This window comes from Chiroxiphia lanceolata, chromosome 23, assembly GCF_009829145.1.
Source record: "Chiroxiphia lanceolata isolate bChiLan1 chromosome 23, bChiLan1.pri, whole genome shotgun sequence".
NCBI classification, from domain to species: domain Eukaryota; kingdom Metazoa; phylum Chordata; class Aves; order Passeriformes; family Pipridae; genus Chiroxiphia; species Chiroxiphia lanceolata.
The window spans coordinates 7,304,938-7,323,416 of record NC_045659.1 but is presented as its reverse complement, the minus strand read 5'-3'; positions in this window follow the sequence as shown (position 1 = coordinate 7,323,416).

Genomic DNA, 18,479 nt, shown 5'->3' with positions numbered 1-18,479 from the left:
GGGGATGATGATTAACTTGTATATAGTGTTCTTAGGTTTCACATGCAGAAAATTAAACTAAACATGGGTTTCAGTGAACTAGTAACATTTCTGAATGCTTTGTTAACTACTGTAGCCCCTTATTAAGTGTGTTGAAAACTGATGTAAAAAATTACAGGACATATTCTGTACTCTTTTGGAATTTATTATATTAAAGCCGTCAGAGAAAAATATTTTCCCCTACATTCCAACCTTTCCTTTGAATAACCTTATTTTTGCAGGCCTTTCTACTTTAGATTGACCTCCTTAGACTTCTAGTAATATACAGAAATTTAATATACAGAAACATTGTTTCTCTTACTCAGGCCATTATAAAAAAGCTCAATCGAGGATATAACACCTTTTTTTCTCATGGACATTCTGTGTCGGTTGCTGAAGACATTTTCCTGCAATGAGAATAAGCTGGCTGTGTACTTTCCCACAGATAACAGCAGTGAGACCCTTCAGGATCAGTAAAATGCCCAAGTATTTTTTTTGTTGGTGTTTGCATATCAATGTTTAGAGGGCCTCTGGCTGCTGAAACTTCTGTTGAAAACCTGGGTAATTCCAGCCTTCCCTGAGCTACAGGACTGAGATCTCCACCACTGCACTGAACCTACTGCACCTTTTATGCAACTCTGGTTACAACGATCCCCTACTATTGTTGTACATTTTGTGTTCCTTTTGACCCATTTTCCTCTCTTATAGATGTGCTGGGTTTGGCTGGGATAGAATTAAGTTTCTTCACACTAACCCATATGGGCTGGTTTGGATTTCTGCTGGAAGCAGTGTTGTTAAAATAGGGATTTTTTTCGTTATTGTTCAGCAGCACTTATGCAGAACCGAGATCTTTTCTGCTCCTCACCCCACCAGCTAGCTGGGTGGGGGAGCCACAAGTATTTGGGAAGGGATACAGCCAGGACAAGTGACCCCAACTGACTTCAGGGATATTCCAGACCATATGGCATCACGCTCATCCTATAAAGCTGGGGGAAGAAGAAGGAAGGGGAAGACATTTAGAATGATGTGACTTTTTTCCCCAGGTCACTGTCATACGTGATGAAGCCCTGCTGTCTTGGGAATGGCTGAACCTGCCTGCCCATGGGAAACAGCAAATTTGTTTTGTTTTCCTCTGTGTGTAGCTTTTTCTTTCTCTATTAAACTGTCTTTATGTCAACCCATGAGTTTTCTTGCTTTACCCTTCTAATTCTCTCCCCCATCCTGCCATAGGGGTGCAAGTGGCTGTGTGGGGCTGAGCTGCTGGTTGGGGTTAAACCGTGACATATGGGCCAAAAGAGGCAAATGGATGTCTGAGAAGAAATCTCATTCTCTCTGGAAATTAGAGTGCCAGTGAGGCTTAAAGTCCTGTCTGAATATTATATAGTTTTATTTTCCCTGCTATGTAAGACATCTCAGTTTCCATAACTTTTTTTACTACTGCTCATAGCATTCCTTCTGTTTATTGTCCTACATACCCCCCAATTATATCATAATGTAGATCTATATAAATGCAATTAAACATGCTGCAAACCTTTGATATAGAGATATACTAATTAACAACCTGCTGACTCCTTGATTTCCCTATTGACATTTCTGGGTGGAAGAGTACCAAAATTATTTATGCTGTCCTCTTTACTAAAATCAAACAACAAACAAAATAAACCCTCTATTCTGCTTTGTACACCTAGTAGTTCCTGTGTTGGTGTTAAGGTAAGTTATGTTACTTTTATTGGTCATTCCTTTCACCATGATACTCCTCAGCACACCTCTGGCAGTTAATTATGTGAGTATTGATGATTTGTTTAGGGACTCCTGACAATAGTAAATAATATTATGCCTGAATGCTACTTGCCTGTTGTAAATGTGGTCAGTTCTTAGATGAGGGTCAGACTTCTCCAAGCTCTATGTGCTTGATTGGAGGGGGTGTGGTTTTGAGAATTAATAGTTCAGGCTAAATTATTAGCAGAGATATTTGTATAAGGCTGAAGAGTGTCTGTTATGATGTAGGTTTTTTCAAAATGCACAGTCTGAAGCTCTTTTTAGTGTGTTCATAGTCAAGGAGTGAAAAAAGAAGCAGTTAAATTTCAGATAAGTTTAGAATTCTTGGATGTGTGTGGCTGTGTTGGCTGCCTGGAGCACATATGCTCTAGCATTGATTTTAATGTTTAAATTGTTTCTTAGGATAAAATAAAGTAGGCTGAGGTGATTTTTAAAATAGCAAATGTAAAGGTGTCAAGGACTTTTAAGTGCAACTTACTTTAGCAGACACTTGGGAAATTTATTCAATCTGTCTCTCTAGAAAAGAAATGTAGTTCTTAGACAGCTTTCTCATATTAACCTTACTGGCTTGCAAAAGAAATCTGCACTGGAAAATGTCTGTTTCACGTTAAGAATACTGGACAGGTCGGTTGCTTTTAAAATCAAGATTGGTTTAAAATTACATCTTTGTGTGTTTAATTCTTCTTCCACTTTACTCCACGTAATCCAGAGGCTGTCAAACACCAGCAGAGGAAAGATGAAAAACTTAAAAGTCTGTTGTAGAAAAGAGCTGTCAGATGTTGGTTATAATTAATGATTAATACCAGGATGTCTCTCTTAATATTAGAAACAGGAGAGAAAAATAAATTACTTATTGTCATGAGCACAAGAAAAAGTGATAGGATGCTGTCTGCAAGATATTTTCTTCTACGGCATGTCAGTATGGTGAACTTGGTGTACTTTGTGCTTTTTTCAGGAGATAATGGAACACAGTGTGTATGCTACTATGTTCACAAGTCATCAATGATAAATTTTTTGTTGTTTGTTTGAATGTCACTGAAGACAAGAGGAAATTTCTGATCTGGTGGTGTTTCCCCACATACTCATGTAGAGTAGTTCATCTAATGGGGAGCTTTTGAGCAACCCTTGGTTTGCCTGACATAGCAAATGAAATAATAAAATGAAACTGGCAGAGTTGCCTTTGCTTTGGCGATGGGATAGATGAGCATGTGAGTCTGACAGGATAGCACTATATGAAGAGCTAAAATTTAGAGTATAAAATGTCCAAGATCTGCTTCCCCCTCCCCTCCTTCTGAACTGTGCCAGCATTGCACTATCGTTGTCTTTGTAGCTGATGCAATGGTATTGTACAGTTTTACCAATTTGTTTCCCATGGCAATGTCTCATTTCAAGCTGTTTGGATGAGATAAGAGTGGCTTCCTATGAAACCTAGGGAGCCAAAGAATTAAGAAAGAATTTAAAACTCTGATAAACTTCTTTCTTTCCCATTCAGTTGCTTGTGTTTTGAACTGAGATTCAGGAAGGAATAAACCATACGAATTAGTTTGTTGCATAGACATCAAAGACCTGATACAATAAGGATAAATGAGTTCCATATGATTACCTATGAAAGTCATAACTAGAAAGAAAATTATTAGAAAAAGTTTTGCTCAGGAGTGTTGAATTAAAAAAAAAAAAAGGCATTGACCTTTGTACATTTCTCCCAGAGCTTATTGTTTAGTACTCCTTTTATTAAAACTTCTGCATGTTTTTGCATATTCAAGAATTATCTGTGTTTTTCATCACATTCCTGCCTCATTTCTTTCTTACTATTTAACGTGGGGGTTTTTATTTTTATTTTGAATATCTTTTACAAGGAAAAGTCTTTATTAGGCACAAATTTTACTCTCCTCTTATGCTTCTGTCATTCTGAAGGTTTTTACAGTGGGAGATATTCCACAGTTCAATGAGTTGCAATTCTTAGCTGTACTCTGGTTTCTACTTGTCTTAATAATAGCATTTTTCTTTCCCCTTGGTTATTTACAGTAGTAAAATGAGACTGAGTTGCAGCCATGAAGTCTTTCCTTTTGCAACAGTGTGTGAGGAGACTGCAGCCTCTCCCTGCAGTGGGCAGTAAGGGAATAGGCACACCTGATACCACTGTACGGCCATCAGCCTGGATGGTATGTCCTGATTTACACCTGCAGCAAGTCTATGAGGCTGTAAACCAAGAATTGCAGAGCTGGGCTAGCAAATTTTGCCAGCTTCTTAGTACATTCTTACTTGGAAAATCTTAGTACCAGAGCAGAGGTCTCTGTGTCTGTGTAAGAGAAGGCCTCCTCCATAGTTGATATGGTTTGAAGCTGACTCCCTGCCAAGTCTCCAAACCTTACCACAAGAAGTCCCCCTCCCCGCCCCAAACCTCAGGGAGAAGGGAAAAAAACCCAAGAGAACCAAAACGAGAGACAGCTAAAGCAATATATGTATATATATATTTACACTTACATTACAGTTATATACAATTGAAATATATATATATACAATTTCAAAAGGAAAAGGGAAAGGGAAGGGGGAAGGGAAAAAGGAACACAAACAAAATAAAATATACGTGATCAATAACCCAAGATCTAGCAATTAAAAGGATTAGTAAAAGAATATCTTACTACTCTCCTTGGGACAACAGAAAGTCGCTCTGGAACGACTGCCGGCAACCTCCGTCTCCCAAGGTTGGCAAGGCCTTACCAGGCCTCACTCCCCAACACGGCAGAATCAACAGCAGGGAACCTGCACCTCCAAGCCGCCGGAAGGCAAGAGGACCGAAGGCCTTTCCTCCTTTCTTCTTATACCCCAGTTTACGTAAAAATCGTAGGGAATACCGGGTAAATCTGGGCACTTCCTTGGTTACAAACTGGTCACCAAGGAAGGCCCAGACTAAATTACCACAATAGTGAAGGCATAGTGAGATGTGTGCATTGAAGAAAACATGCCCCATTACACTGGATGAGCCTAATAACCCCTTATTCTCCTTCTTAGCTTGGGTGAGGGTCCAGCACCTCCAGGAAAGAGTGTAGAATAGGCTTCTAGAAGTGCATTACTGTGGCAATGGACAGTGTGTGAGCAGCAGCAGCTTCAACAAAATTGCCTTTGGGAAGATTTTGTGGGAAGCTGGGGTTTTCTTTCACATTACCTTTATTGTGGTATGTGAAATGGTGGTGCATCTTCCATGGCCTGGAAGCAAAAATGGGCGGCAAGAATGAGTTTGTGGAGAGTTTCCTGCGATGGATGAAAAGACAGAATGGGAGAGATATGTGGCCTGGAAAAGCATTAATGGAGTCTGAATGGACTTTTTACTCACTGAATAATCCACCCAGCAGACTGGCAGTTTTTCCCCAGTTTGCTCTTGTGTGCTTATGAACCCTTGCACACCCCGGTTTATTGTCAACATTTATAGATCCTGCTGTACCTCCATATTGTCCCTATTTCTCCCTCAGGCTTCCCCTTTGAAAGCTGTTTATCTCTTCTTCTCCCCTGTTTTCCCATGCCTCTGTTACTGATTAGCTGTAGCTATCACAGTGCAGAGAGAGCTACCATTAATCAGTTCCCTCTGATACCCGAGAGTTCCACCCATCTTTCCCCTGTCCCCCTACCACATCTTTCCCTAAGCTGTCAATCTCTTGCACCTCCCTGGCTTAGCATCCACCCCTCAAAACGCGGTTTTTTAAACCCTTGTTTCCCTTGAATAAACTGGCATTGCAGCACGAGACCTCAGCTGCGTCCGAACCCTAACTGCAGTGCTCGGTCCCAATTTCCCCTATCCCAGCGGACCAAGGCAGTTTCCTATTGAGCAGAATGGTTAAACAAGGAGCCTGTGTGAGGATGAAGGTATTGCTAATACCATTAAAAACTTAGTATAGGAGGGCCTTGCTGAGTTACCAAAAATGAAGCAGAAATAAGACCTCTTGGATTTCTAGTTATGTGTTCTAGTTATCAACATGAGATAAGCAAGATGATTTTAGGGACCAACTACTTCAAAATGTTCCTTTGCAAAAGCAGATAAGCTTTTGCAAATTAACTACCCTTTCACCTTTGTTCCCAAACTGCCCCTCTTTTAGTTATGCTATTAAGATGCTGCCAAAGGCGCTCATTTCTGTTTTCTTGCTTCTCCCACTTTTATTCTGCAACCCAATTCGTCTGGAACTGGTAATTTGTCCACTTTTCACAGTTTTAATTGCCTAATTATCTGTTCCACTGCAGTGATAAAGTCTTCAAACATCTTCTCCCAGCATCCCCCAGCCTGAAAGAAAGTATTCTGAGTGTTTTACAGCTGTGTGGTCTGCTTTGATGCTTCTTTGTGAATCCAAATTACAGCTAGTCTTCTGAGAGGTTATGTGAGATGGTAAGGAAAGTGCATGGTCCCTCTTAGTCATACTTAGGCTGTCTCCTCTCAGTGGAAGCTAATCTTGTGCCTTGGGAGCATACTGGCACTTCATTAGGTTTGTCCTCATGACTGTAGCCTCTAAAAATGCAAGGGTAGGGAAATGTTGCTAGATGCCCTAAAGACACAGGAAGGTTCATTGCAGTTGTTCAAGTGATGCCAGGGTTCCTGCACCTGTGTGACATGAGAAAAGATACTTTGATCCTCCTGTGGCTTCATAGCCTGCCTTCACCCCTTGAAATTAGAGCTACTGCCTTCAAGTTTAAAGAAGCTTTTATTCAGGGGGATCTGATTCAGAGCAAACTGATGTATCAGTTCTCTATTTTACTTTTCTGGGTGTTTTAAATGTTCTTTAATAAGGACAGTGGTTACAGAACCCATATAATAATGTGCATTTATAGAGTGGAGTTAGAACTTGTCCATGTGGTCATGCTTTTCCAAATTGTCCTGAAAAGTAAGTGAGAGTTTCTGCACATAAAATGCTGTTACAGAGGGACTGCTGCTCTGAGGGGCAGAATAACTATTTTCACTTAAAGTCCGCAACTACTGAAGTTTCACCTTCCAGTACCTGATCCTAACTCTACCCAGTGAAGTTCTCTGATTTCATTAGATGACTGGTGGGAAGGGTGGTTTTTGTTTTTCTTTTTAAAATACCAACATATCTAGTTATATTTTCTCCGTATTGATCCATCTTTGAGCCACTAAGTAAAATACACCTCTCTTTGGTATGTTACACTTGTTTGTGTCTAAAAAATGAACTGCAAATAAAGCTATCTTTTCCACAAAGGCCGTACTGCTTAAGTAATCTGAACATATGTACATGCATTGCACTTCTGTCTGTCATCAGAAGCAAGACAGATTTTAAGAACTGGCAATGAGAGAAAGTGATAATGCTCTAGTCTCCCTCTTACAACTTTTTATAAACCTCTGCTTCCAGAAACTAATGCCTTTGCAAACATGTGGCTGCTAGAAATGTATTAAAAACTTAATTGTTTGCAATGGTGCAGCCCCAAAAGATAAGTATGTAGTGTTACTTGTTCAGAAAAAAAAAAAAAAAATTTTCCTTATCCTCTGGGAAATTCTTCAGGAAGCTTTTTTTAAATGGCATTTTGCAATAAGCATTTGTGTGTGTTTCTGTTTGATAGCCTGAAATACTGTGGAATCTTGGGTGTAGTTAGATATCTTATCAGTGGACAAACCGTGTTCTCTTCTGGCATCTAAAGTAGTGATATTAGGTATAACAACTGTGATATTTCTGTGGAATATGTTTGAAAAATGCAGAGCATATCAGTTTAACTGTCTAGGTCTATATTCGGACCTATAGTAATAGACAGTTTCTTTAGAGAAAATATTAATTTTTTTTGCGTAACTGATAGTTTCATCTGCAGATTTTCAAACAAAAAAGCCATTTCAAAAAAGCAATAAAGTAATCATATTAGATTCTATAGCATTAGAACAACTTACAAAAATGTTATTGTGTGGGTGGGTGGTTTTGATTGATTTTGGTTGCTTTTTTTTCTTTTTTTTTTCCTCCCCATAACCAGTAGGCCAGACGGGAAGCATGCTATTGGCAAATGGGCATTTTAGGATGATGCTACTACCCACTTATGTCAAACCATCTTCAAAAGTTATCCATTTACACTTAAACTTGTTTATGTGGCATTTATACCCACACTGTAGTGATATAGATAAGCTAATTTGCTACATAGATTTTGTCAATTCAAATTGTGCAAAATGAACATATTGCAATATATTTTGACCTAATGAACCTTCTAATGATCAAACTGAAGTGTAAATGGATAACTTTTGAAGATGGCTTGACATAAGTGGGTAGTAGCATCATCCTAAAATTAGCTTAAATTAGCACATGAAGTGTAATTTTAATGTGTGGTTTTATCTCCAGTAGCACAATAATAAAGGATGACAATAAGGTAACACTTGTTTGTGTTTCCTGTTCTCAGAAACCAGTCTTGAGCTGCAAGTCAGGTCTGGTTTTTTTAAGCTATATTCTGTATATATTTTTATTAATTATTCCTTGTCTACAGGGTGTCTTTGTGTTGATCACCTTCATGCTAGCAACAAAACTTGCAGTGGTGTTTCTGCTCCATGCTGGGTGCCTGGTAAAGCTAAGTAGTTTCCTGAGCATGAATCCTATTGTTAGGGCTGCAAATGAACTTCTGTCCTGACTTCTTTATGATGGTATTTGTGGGATTCCTGTTATTGGACCTTTGGTTTTGTTGTTTTAGTATGAATAGTAAAGCTCATAAATGATAACGTAATGGAAAGCAGGCATGGGAAAGTTTTAACTACAGCAGCATTTAAGCTTGTGATGTAATTGGAATAAATATTCATGACCAACTTCTTTCCCATTTGCACAGCTTTACTAAAAACCAATAGCATGCATATATAATTTGACTTTCACTTCTCAGATGGCTCTAGCTTTTAATTTCATTCTTTGTAATGGCTGTTTCACAACGTTTGGCTTGCAGGGCACGTGGGTGGAGTACATTTAATGCTGATAACTAGAAGCAAAGTAGTCTGAGGTTTAAAATGAGTGATTAATGCTTTCTTTTCTAAATGGGAGACTTTGTTCAGTAGCCTTACATTACAGAGTGTGAGAGGAATTGCTACCACAGACTTGATGAGGTGCTCATCCTGTGAAGTCAAAATAGAGTTTTGAGAGTGTAAAAATAAAACCTTGTTATATAATACACATAATTGCATCTAGCCAAAATTAATATAGTTTTAGTTTATTGCACTCTGAAAATTGCCCATATCACTTAAATCTACCAAAGAATAAGTATTCAACTTGCCTGCCTTTGAAATTTTGACATGGCACCTTCAAGTTTTAGGTAAATTTCTCTTTCAGATGAGCAATAACGGATGATATTTTTCTAATGCTTTGTTTATGTTGTATGATTTGATGCTGTTTTGCCATTTGTAAATGCTTGTAGCTAGAAGATCAGGTGTTTGTTTCTGTATAATTTCAGCAAGAGTCGCATTTAAACTGGGTAATGGAAGACGTAATTTACAAATACATCCATTGTAAAGGGAGTATGGTGTTTTTGAATCAGTGGAATGCCAACCATCTTACCCTGAAACTGCTTTCCTAACTCTGGTTATGAAGCGTATAAAAGCCTAAATCTCTGTAAAAAAGTAGATGACATGGAGACTCTCAAACTCTTGACTTGTCTGCTTCTTCCACCTAGCTATGAATAGGTATGACAAAGCTGCCAGTAAATGTGAGGAAAATCATGTGAACTCCAAACAAAGATTCTTGGTGCTCTAGTTTAAATCTGAATCCTAGAAAGCCCACTTCAATAACGAAAGTCATCTGTGGAACTAGGCCAGGTAGGGGTGAGTGTGTTCCAGGCAGCTATCAGTAAGACAAGAGGCCTCGGTCTTAAGCTCTGCCAGGGGAGGTTTAGGTTGGGTATTAGGAAGAAATTCTTTGCAGAGGGGGTATTCAGACATTGGATTGGGCTGCCCAGGGGAGTGGTGGATTCTGCATCCCTGGAGGTTTTTAAGATGAGACTGGATGTGGCATCAGTGCCATGATCTGGGAACCACGACGAGGTTGGGTCAAGGGTTGGACTTGATGACCTCAGAGGTCCTTTCCAACCCAGCTGATTCTATGATTGAGTGAAGTTGTTCTGCTGAAATTGCTCCAGTTTACAGAGGTGGTTATATGGCAGTGGTGAAGACTTGGAACGCATTTGTGATTGATGCAGTGATTATGTGGGACTGGTCTACCTTTCTCTGTCCCTCTGGTTGCTTTTCTTGTAATGAGACTGGGTCACTTTCTCTTCTTGATGGACTTAGGGCTATTACACTTTTAAAATATCCACTGGATGAATGGGTGCAGGGTGATTTGCAGGACTGGATTTCTAGATAAAAATCAAAAGAAGTGCATTACCTATTTAACTCTGTGGATCCTGCCTTACTTGCAAAGAAAATCACTTGAAAAGAGTGTAAGTAATGCAATACTTTGCCTGAAATTGTTCTGTGATGTTTTCAGACCTTGCAATACAGATGTCGGTCTTCATCAAACAAAATATAGTTTAAAAATATCTTTGAATTAACTATATTTCCACATGATCTGCTGTTGAGGGTGGTATGTTCTGTGGTTTGTGGGGTTTTGGGGGTTTTTTGCTTGTTTTTTTGTCTATACCCTCAGAATTTTGGTGTAAATGCCATTTATTTTTTGTATACTTTCTTATCTGTGGATTTTATTACCAAAATGTTGTATGCCTCAGCACAATGAGCTTTGTGATTAAGGCAACAATTCACAATAATATCGGGTACATTATCCAGTCTAAATTAGAAGTGTGTGTTGACTACCAATGAAATTAATAATCATCATGGCTGGGCTTCGCGAACTAAGATTTGGGAAGGGCTCTACCCACGTTTGTTGCAAGTGCGTTGGTGGCTGAAAAGGCCAATACGAGACAGGTATGTCCGGTTGCAGAAGGCACAGCAGAAAGACTCCTTATATGGTATATTCTGCCAGGCACGATTCTTTCTGCGTTGAATTAATAATAGGCACCAGAGAAAACCATACTACTGAGAATATAATTCTTGTAAGTGTTTTGGTATGTTCAGTTGGAAAGATAATAATGGAGAGTGATGCTGGTTCCCAGCAGGTACCAGCCATCTGCAGTCTTGTTTCAGTGGGATCAGACTGAGAAAGAGCCACTGCTAATTCTGGAGCGTCTCTTTCTGCCCCACACACCACCTAAAACTGTGTGGACCATTAACAAAATGTTTGCTAAGCTTGTCATTAAAGGCAGAGGACCCTAAAACTGTGTGGACCATTAACAAAATGTTTGCTAAGCTTGTCATTAAAGGCAGAGGACGACTGCAGGAACTAGACGGAAGGGATCCTGCCATCATCTACATCCCAGCTACGAAGGACAACTTCGATTGGATGCTGGTTGAGGACGCAGGATTCCAAGCTGCCTTGGCAAGCTTTGATGGTGACATTTCAATTCATCTCCCTAAACACAGATTGTGGGCAGAAATTGGTAATTTACCTTTAAAAGCCACTACCAGATGCAAAAATGAACCAGTGAAAGGCCTCACGGTCTTTACAGATGCATCTGGAAAAACATGAAAAGCTGCAGTAACCTGGGTAAACCCTAATACAGGACAATGGGAACGAGAGGTACAGACCATAAATCAAGGCTCTGTGTAGGTTCTGGAACTAGCTGCCATTCGTATTGCCTTGGGGAAATTTTCTGAACAACCTATTAATATTGTAACTGACTCTTGTTATGCTGCAGGGTTAGTCTCACGTCTAGAATGTTCGTTTCTTCGAGATGTCTCTAATCCTCATCTGTTATTTGAAATGCGTTCTATTTGGGTTCTTATCAATCACAGAAGGTTTGATTTCTACATAATGCACACCCGATTTCACACTGACATACCAGGGCCAATAGCTGACGGGAACCAGGAGGCTGACAAAGCAGCAATGTTTAACACCATATCCAGAGTCTTAGAGCAAGCAAAATTGTCCCATTCATTTTTTCATTGGAATACACGTTCTCTAAAGAGACAATTCAAAATAACGATTAATCAAGCTTGAAACATTATCATGGCATGCCCAGACTGTCAGAAAATCACACCCATGCCATCTCAGGAAGGCGTTAACCCCAGAGGGTTAATGGCAAATGAGATCTGGCAAACACACATCTCCGAATTTGGCACATTGAAATATGTACATGTAACTGTAGACACACATTCACAATACGTAACTGCCACAGCACACACGGGAGAGAAAGCCAAGGATGTAATAAGACACTGGCTCAGTTGTTTTGCTACCCTTGGTACCCCAAAACAAATAAAGACTGATAACGGACCAGCATTCATCTCAGAAAAGGTAAGAGATTTCCTGTCAGGTTGGGGAATTTCACATGTCACAAGAATCCCACAGTCACCAACCGGACAGGCAATTGTAGAAAGAGCACACCGTACAATGAAAGAAATGTTAGCTAGACAGAAAAAAGGGGGGAACCTGTATAGCCCGCAAGAGCGTCTGTGGAAAGCCATATATGTTATCAGTTTTTTAAATTGTGACAGTGCTGAAAGAAGTAAATATGAAAGGCAACATAGACCTCAGGCATCCGCCTCTCCCAGACCACCGGTCATGGTTAAAGATTTGATTTCGGGACAGTGGACAGGACCCCTAGATCTTGTGACTTGGGGTAGAGGCTATGCCTGCGTGGCTACAGGAAAAGAACTTAAGTAGATTCCTTCCGGGTGTGTAAAACCCTATTTAGGTACACAATCACAGCAGCAGGAACCAGAGTAACGCAGAAGTTATAAAAGAGTTATGTTTATGTTTCAGGTTTACATTAAGGGATGACCAATGTGGTGAAAAGCAGTCTGCAAAGTATCTGTGCATGTGTGAGTGTGAGTGAAAGACGGCCGTCGGTGAATGAGAGAGTGAATGAATAAGAAAGCTGTTTGACTGGACAAATATTAAGACACAAAACACCTCACAAAATAACATTACCTCCACCACAAGGTCACTTTAAGATAATTTAGTTTTGCTAAGCTTAGTCTGTTTTTTAAATAAAGTTGAACTCCCCAGTTATTTAAAAACCCTCAGATTAATAAAGGTTATAAGTTTATACATGGTTGAGCTAAGGCCCCTAGGTTAATAAAGTTATTTCTCCAAGTTGCACTACCCTTTAGGAATATGTATGGCCAGTCTTCGCGAACGAAGATTTGGGAAAGGTCTTTACCCTTCGAGCCTGCGCAGTGGATTTTTTTAGGTGAGACACAGTGTGCGCTGAGCTGAGCCCACCCTTTAATCCTAAGGTTCATCTGCCGGGGCCGAGCAAGCTTGGACAGTGGCAGTGAGGTCCTCAGGACGTAGGTTTGTTTAGAGTGACCTTCTCTTAGATGGATGGCCTTACAGGGCTGACGAGCTCCATCTGCCCGGGGGACTTCTCTGACCGGGAATCGAACCCGGGCCGCGGCAGTGAAAGCGCCGCATCCTAACCACTAGACCACCAGGGGGCCCCCCCTTTAGGAATATAAGAAAGTTTTAAAAGGTTTACAGTAGAAGTATAAGAGGCCAAAGCAAGCGATATGCTGGGTCGTTGCGAGCTTTGGTGGTTTTGATACAGGGGGTTAGGCCCAAAAGAGTTAACTAAGAAATTTGGGCCTACAAACAAGTTACCAACATCTAAAATGATCTGTACCCGTTCTGTTCTACTTACTGGACCAAAAGCTTAAGAGAACAGTACAAGAACATGTAATAGGCCTAGACGCAATAAATTAGAAATACAGCAGGATCAGGTAGACATTTGAATAGGAGAAATAGGCCTGGAGCCAGGGCCTTTTCCGAGCTTCAGTGAGCGGGTCAAGGACAATGGAAAGGAAGAAAGGTCAAGCTGAGGAAGAGGAGTTAAAGCCCCCAGACCCACCAAAATTGAGGGCCAAGAGAAGCACCGCCCCAAGTCCCGCCTGAGCTCCACCTATACTCCACCTATTATTAATATGCATAGATAGATGTTGTAATCACTTGAATATGCATTTAATCACATCTGAAGATTGTATAAAAATGCTGATTTTGTGTGAAGCCTTTGAGCAAGTTTGTCCAGCGCGAGCTGGCTTGCTCCCAACGTTGAATAAACAAATACCTTGCTACTTAAAGATAAAAAAAGTCTCTGAGCAGTTTCTTGGACCGATTTTTCGGATTCAGTTTACAATGTACTGTTCTGATTATTTGCACTGTTGTTTTTGCACTGTTTTCGTGACCTCCTTAAATAATTAAGAGGGGGGTGATGTAGGGGGCGTGTCTAAGGTACCAGGGAATGTACCAGGGCGAGAGTGCCCGAGGGAGCATGTGCCGATATAGACAACCCTATTGGTCAAGGAAGTCACATGGTTTTAAGGGATAAAAGCAGCGCCGAATTTGAAATAAACCTCTTTGTTTTACCACCTCACGAAGAGCATGTATATTCTTTATTACATAAAGACACGTGCACCCTACATGTGATCATTACGTTAACAGGACCGTGACCATCATCTGGACCAACAGGATTTAATTTCCTTTTACTTTGCACCCAGGGGGGCCACATGATGCTCAGCACAGGGGTTGACAAACACCGTTCTGTTCTTGTCCCAGGGTGCAGTTAATACATCTGTCTTTGTGGGTTAAAACCATTTTTTTCCGTATCATTGTATTTATTGTAATCTTTTTAGTAAATTGTAACTGACTTGTAATCTCTCTTGAGTTGGGTTCATTTCTCCCGCCAGTTTACTTTTAAAGCAGCACACAAGCCTTCATGCAAGATTTTGTTTTCAGATTTGAGTCAGCTCAAAAAATGTATTTAACAAATAATAAAACCAAAAAGACCACAAACAGCCAGGCTGTTTACATCTGAAGCAGCTTAGCTGTTGAACTAATTCCACTACAGGTGCAGAAGGAATTATATACAAAGAACTTTGCAGATTTAGTGGATTCACATAGTGGTATATAGGTACATTGGCCTAAAATGTGCTGACTGTGGTGTAGATGTGATCCTCCCCTGAGATCTGCCATTGTGTGTCCACAGGTTTCAGCTGCAGCAGTGCTCCATTTTCAGCTTGAAGTAACTTTTGCATTGGTTTGACCAGGTAATACAGCCCTTTGAAACTGCTGCATGGTGGGTTCATGCCTACAGCACTTAACGTGTCTATGGCGACTCTGGAAGAGTAGTGTGCTGGTCTTAGAGACCTCTGGCTCCAGTCACATCCTTGACCAGAGGCATAACTCTGAGCAGACGGAGGGTTCAATCAATAAAAGAACTTTCAACATCAGGCTATGTATGAAAAGTCACTTGCACAGTGTAGTAGTAGAGAATAAAAAGCTTGTTATGCTAATCTTTCCAATGCTGGCCCTCTTGGTCTCTGCAAGGGGTTCATAGGTTCTATTGAAATAGGAAGATTTGAACATCTAATGAAATCAAGGAACAAAATGTTAATGACATTTTATGGAATTCATTAAACTTGGTAATAAACTTTGCATGCAACATCCTCTCTCATCCAGAATGAAATGTTGAAAACACAAGTGTCTTTAAATACCCTAATATCCTAGGTGGTGCTAATGAAAACCTCTCTGCTGCAGATGCAGTTATGCCTGCTGGGTCGCACTGGGAAGCCGGTGCTAATGGCTAAGTTATGTGCAGCACTGTGTGTTGTTAAAGAACCTGCTTGTCTCTTGGCCTGGCAGATGCAGTGTATTATTAGTGGGCCTGTTGCCTGGCTTTCCTGAAGCACAATAACAGATGATATTTCCTGAAGCACAATAACAGATATCCCAACCGCTGACCTTCTGTTGCAGCTTAACGTATTGAGGATCTGTCTTTTCACAGAAAGCAATTTTTTTAAAAAAATCAACAGCTAGTATTTGATGAATTGCAGACTGAATCCCTGAGTGATCAAGGTGAAAGAACTTTTGGGCAGGATGGAGCTGGGCTTGTAGCTCATTGCTACTCCTGCACTGTCCAGCAAGTGCAAAAACCAGTATGCACTGTTCTATATAAAAGTGCTGTTGTTTTCCTATTATGCAAATAGCGAACACTGCAAGTTATACAGGCCAAAGAAATTATTTCAATTTACCCCTTGGCATGCTTTGTTCTTTATTTGGTGCTATATGCAATTATTTATATTACTAATAATTTTTAAAAAGGCTACGTCCAAATGGTTCTGTATTAAAAAGAAGCTTGAAACAGTGTCAGAATATACTCTATATACTCTAGTTTGCAGTAGTTCTCTTTCTACCGAAGTTTACCTTCTATCACAATAAGAATATATTACAACATACACTTAATATTGAGCTGAAGGGCTTTCAAGTTTGCAGTTTGAAAATATTGATTGTGAACAGTTTGGTGCCTAGGAAGCAATTTAACAACAGCATCAGTGCTGTGAAGAGTACCCAATAAATACGTGTCAGGATGGCTTATTGCATGCTACTTTTCATAATAAATTAAGAAATAAACTGTGTAAGATGGGAGATACCACCCAGCAAGAGCTGATTTCAGAAATGAAGGCTAATGGCTGCCTTTGTATTACTGGGCTTTGTAAACATCATTGTATTTATCTAACAGGTAGCATTCTGCATGTGCGCAGCTTTTGGTGAAGGGTGCTGACTAACTGTAAGGAGTTAAAGAGCACAGGTACCCATCTCAAACACTGTTACGGCTACAGAAGGAACTTGCTGTAAGATAAGCCTCTACAGTGGAAAGTTGAGATAAGCACAGAAGGGAGGAATTTGTGACAGGAAGGCAGTAATTCCAGGCCTGGGAGAGGTTAGGTCTGGTTAGCACATCCTGGTTAATGCAAGTGGACAGATGTTCCCACTGTGTCAAATGGTATGAAAGGAAGTAATTGCTCATACACATATCACCAGTCAAACAAAGATCACCCCAAGTAATGGGACAGGCGGCATCTGCGACCACCAACGAACACCGAAGCACTCCCAAATTAATTTCGGGGGCCTTCCACCAGAGGACTGTGCATGATCCATTAGTGTTGCACCCATTCCCAAGGAAGGTAGCTGGGTGTTCCCACCTGAACCCATTAAATTTTGCTTCATGGGCTTCCCCCGTCTTGGAGGGATTGAGGCATGCAACCATCACTTGGACGAAGAGACATCTAAATTGCAACAATGAAGTCTAGTTGCTGGATCCAAAGGTGGTGATAGCCTTCCTCTCCACTATCTACTCTTATCCTTTCTTTCTCTTTTTTTCTTTTCCTTAGATATTTTCTTAAATGATATCTGTCTTGATACCCTCTCACACACTATCCTTCTGGACAAAACATCCAGCATACAGCTGGATAACCATGATGGGTGAGCAACTGGCGAAGTTGTTATAGTGACTGGGGTGACATCAGGCAGGTGATGAGCCACTAGTGAGGCTCTACAGGGCTCCATGTTCAGCCCAGTTCTCTTCAACATCTTCATAAATGACTTGGACACAGGACTCAAAGGAACACTAAGTAAGTTTGCCGATGACACTAAATTGGGAGAAGCTGTCGACTCTGGCAAGGGCAGAGTGGCTCTGCAGGGAGACCTCAACAAATTAGAGAGATGGGCAATCACCAACTGTGTGAAGTTTAACAAGGGCAAATGCCAGATTCTGCACCTGGGATGGGGCAGCCTTGTCTGTGTTGTATAGACTGGGGCATGAGGGGTGTCAATAGCGGGAGTGGAAAGCTTAGACAAAGTTATTAAAAAGTAAAGCCTTACTGGTGATTTTCACGGCACAGAAAGGATTTCCTTGCTTTCTAAACCCCTTCTCAGAGAGGAGTCTAGGTGCAGCTAAACACAGTCTTAGCCTCAGATTATATAATGGTTTAAACTTAAGGAATTATAGAGGTATGACTGAACAACTTTTGTCCCGCAGGTTTTAATTATTGGCAAAAAGAGAATATTTATATAAAAAGAATAATTTATTTTATACAAATGTGTAGGGTGCACGTGTCTTTATGTAATAAAGAATATATACACTCTCCGTGAGGTGGTAAAACAAAGAGGTTTATTTCAAATTCGGCACTGCTTTTATCCCTTAAAACCATGTGACTTCCTTGACCAATAGGGTTGTCTATATCGGCGCATGCTCCCTCGGGCACTCTCGCCCTGGTACATTCCCTGGTACCTTAGACACAAATAATCAGACAGATTTTAATCAAAACTACTTACTACACAATATAAACACTAAAAATCTACTAGTAGAGTATAATATAGCATAAAGTAGTACTGCGCACTGTAACAAAGAAATTATTGAAGCAGTTATATTAAAGCTAGTGAAAAGAAATAACTATTAAGTAGAGGTCTCATGTAACCCACCCATACCAATGTTCATGGGGAGATCTCTTTCTCTCAACCTCGAGGAGTGACCTTGGAGGGCATCCCCAGCCAAGGGAGGAATCTCCGCACATACACCTCAAGAAGGGTTGTGTTAGAAGAACCTGACTGTACGAGAGGGGACTGGACTTGACCACTTGCCTGTGGTCGATATGTAGTATGTAATTGCCAATCAATTTGCAGAATGCTGCTTATTCTTTAGTGGTCCTCGGTCCGAGGAGATGATGTCAGGTACTTTGAACTTGGGGATAATTTCATTAAGTAATACTTTGACAACTTGTCAAGCCCCAGGAAAGAAAGCCTGGAAGCTTTGGCTTTCTGGCGCAGTTGGTAAGCCAGCCTGGGCACTCCAGGGGCAGCAAGAGCTTTCTGGTGTAGCACCTTTGGTGTGGGAGGAATCTTTGTCAG